Source organism: Camelus dromedarius, chromosome X (assembly GCF_036321535.1).
Source record: "Camelus dromedarius isolate mCamDro1 chromosome X, mCamDro1.pat, whole genome shotgun sequence".
In the NCBI taxonomy this organism is placed as follows: domain Eukaryota; kingdom Metazoa; phylum Chordata; class Mammalia; order Artiodactyla; family Camelidae; genus Camelus; species Camelus dromedarius.
Window position 1 is genome coordinate 51,796,900 of NC_087472.1, and position 3,097 is coordinate 51,799,996.

Genomic DNA, 3,097 nt, shown 5'->3' on the forward strand with positions numbered 1-3,097 from the left:
CCATAGGTCCCTTATGCTATTTTCATTAATTTTTATTTGCTTATCTTGTAGTTTTTCTGAATGGGTGTTTTCTATTGCCCTGTCTTCTAGATCACTAATTCGTTCCTCTGCATTATGTAGTCAGCTTTACACAGCTATTAGATCATTCCTCATCCCTGTCAATGAGTTTACCCATTCTACTTAGCTATTCTTTATAGATTCAATTTCATTTTTGACATATTTTATATCTCTAAACACTATCTCTTTTAATTCCTTCAGCAATTTGATCACTGCTTTTTTGAAATCTTGATATAGTAGGCTATCAATGTCTATTTCATTGATCTTTCTTTCAGGGGATTTCTCTTGTTCTTTTAATTGGGAAATGTTTCTCTGCTTCTTCATCTTGCTCATACCTCTCTGGCACTGTGGTTTATGGAGTATCAGTTGTCTATTTTGGTCCTTAAGGATTTTATCTATCTAATGCCTATTTAGGAATAGAACTTAGGAAAAAAAGAAAAAAAATAAGAGGTAGAGAGAAAGAATTTTAAAAGAAGGGAGAAAGAGGTTTTGATAACAGTGTATAATGAATAATAGAAGAGTGAGTTGAAGCAGAGTATTAATCAGGTTGAGACATCCTTTTAAAATCTTTAAAAAAAAAGGGGGGGTGGAGGGAGATGAATAGATGTATTTGAAACCTGTGTCTAATCAATAACAGGACATCAAAACCCAAGAGAAATAGAAATGAATTAAGAAGTAAAAATTAAGACAGTAATAGAAAATAGAACAGGTAAAAACAGATTAAAAAAAAAAGGGGGGGTTTGTCGGTGTTCTCCTGGAGTCTGTGTGCTGTGAATGTGAAGTCTTTCTGTCTTCGTCCTGTTTTGGAAGCTCAGCTTGCTGTTTTCAGAGGCCCTCCGTTGGCGCCCTCTTCTGTGCTGCTCCCAGCACCTGTAGGCAGGCAGATGGCGCCTCCTCCTAACACTGGGTCAGATGCAGCTCTCCTCTGCTGTGGGCGGGCGGGTCACTGTCCCTCCGGATGCCGCAGTCAGATGTTGCAGACTGGCCAGGTAGGAGGGCGGATCGTGCCCCCTCCCAGCACCTCGGTCAGGGGCTGTATTCCTTCCCGAAAGGCAGGGGGCCGCTCTCCCTCTACCTGCACTACCGGTAGCTCCGCTGCTCTGTGTGGCTGCGCGTTCTGCCCTGGTTGGCGCTCAGCCCTGGTCGGTGCTCCGCAGGTGGGCTTGGGGAAGACCCAGGGACAGCCTTGTGCCTGCTCTGAGCCAAAACCCAGCTCCTTGTTTGTCTTTGTGGAGCAAGTTCTCTGAGGGACCAGGATGGAAGGATCCTATCTGCCCCAGGCTGTAGGCCAGTCTCAGTCTGGCCTTTGAGGCTGCTAAGTCCTTAGGTGAGAATGCAGGTTTCGCCCCTGCCCCCGCCTGGGTGCTAAGCGCCAGAGGATATGGCGGCAGTGCCTGAGCCCCGCCTCTCTTCCCCCCGAAAAGTTTCCGCTGGTTTTCAGAGATGTGGGTGTGCACCCTTTCCCCGAGAGCACATCAACCTTGCTGTTTTATGGAGGGCCCAGGTTGTTTTGCCCTGTGCACCCACAGCCACGGCGCGCAGCCCCTTGTTGTCCCCTGCGGCTGCCTCCATGCATCCGCCCCCGTCCTCTGCCCAGCTTGGGCAGCCTGTCCCTGCCCGCCGCTGCCAGCCGGCGTCTCAGGCTGGGTGTCGCAGGGACCCTCTGTGCCCATTTAACTTAGTTCTGTAGGGCAAGGGCTGCTCTGTACAGATCCGAGCCTCGGAAGCTCCCCCTCCATCCTGCTGGCCTCTCAGTTGGAGAGGGAGACCCAGCGAAGGAGCGCCAGTCCTCCTCTGTTGCTCCCTCCCCGCGGGACCTGTCCGGAGCTGCTTTGCCTTTTGTTCTTTCTTTTTTCGTTTGCTCCTACCAGATTTTTGGTGTCTTTATCTTTTGAAGAGGGCGATGTTCTGTCAGAGTTCTGCAGGTGCTCTGGTTGGCTGAGTGGGTCTGTAGATGTGGGTCTTGGTGTATTTGTGGGAGAGGGTGAGCTATGAGCGTCCTTCTACTCCGCCATCTTCTCCGTCTCCCCCTGACATTTTTTTATGTGTTGTTGGATTCAGTTTGCCAATATTTTGTTGAGAACTTTTATATCTATATTCATCAAAGATATTGGCCTATAATTTTCTTTTTTGTAGTGTCTTTGTTTAATTTTGGTATCAGTGTGATTGTGGCTTCATAGAATGACTTTGGGAGTGTTCTCTCCTCCTCCATCTTTTGGAAGTGTTTGAGAAAGATCAGTATAAGTTCTTTTATGTATGTTTGGTAGAACTCTCTTATCAAGCTATCCAATCCTGGACATTTGTTTGAAGAGAGGTTTTATTTATTTATTTATTATTTATTTATTTACAGATTCTATTTCACTTCTAGTGATTAGCCTGTCCAAATTATCTATTTCTTCTTGATTCCATTTTGTAGGGCTGTATGTTTTTATAAATCTATCCATTTCTTCTTGGTTGTCCAGTTTGTTGGCATATAATTGTTCATAGTATTCTCTTATGGTTGTTTGTATTTCTGTGGTATCAGTAGTTATTTCTCCTTTTTCTTTTCTTATATTGTTTATTTGGGTCCTCTGTCTTTTTTTCTTGGTGAAACTGGCAATAGATTTGTCTATTTTGTCTACCTTTCAAAAAAAAAAAACAGTTCTTGGTTTTATTGATCTTTATATTGTTTTTTATATCTACTTTATTTATTTCATTTCTGATCTTTATTATTTCCTTCCTTCTCCTGACTTTGGATTTTGTTTGTTCTTCTTTTTCTAATTCTTTTAGGTGGTAGGTTCAGTTATTTGACATTTTCCTTTTTTTTTGAAGAAGGCCCACATTGCTATGAACTTCCCTCTAAGGACTGCTTTTGCTGCATCCCATAGGTTTTGTGCAGTTATGTTTTCATTGTCATTTGTCTCAAGATATTTTCAAATTTCCTCTTTGATTTCATAGTTGATCCACTGTTTTTTCACTAGTATGTTGTTTAGTCTCCATGTAATCATTTTTTTCTCATTTCTCTTCCTGTGGTTGATTTCCAAACAGTTTTAGTTTTAGA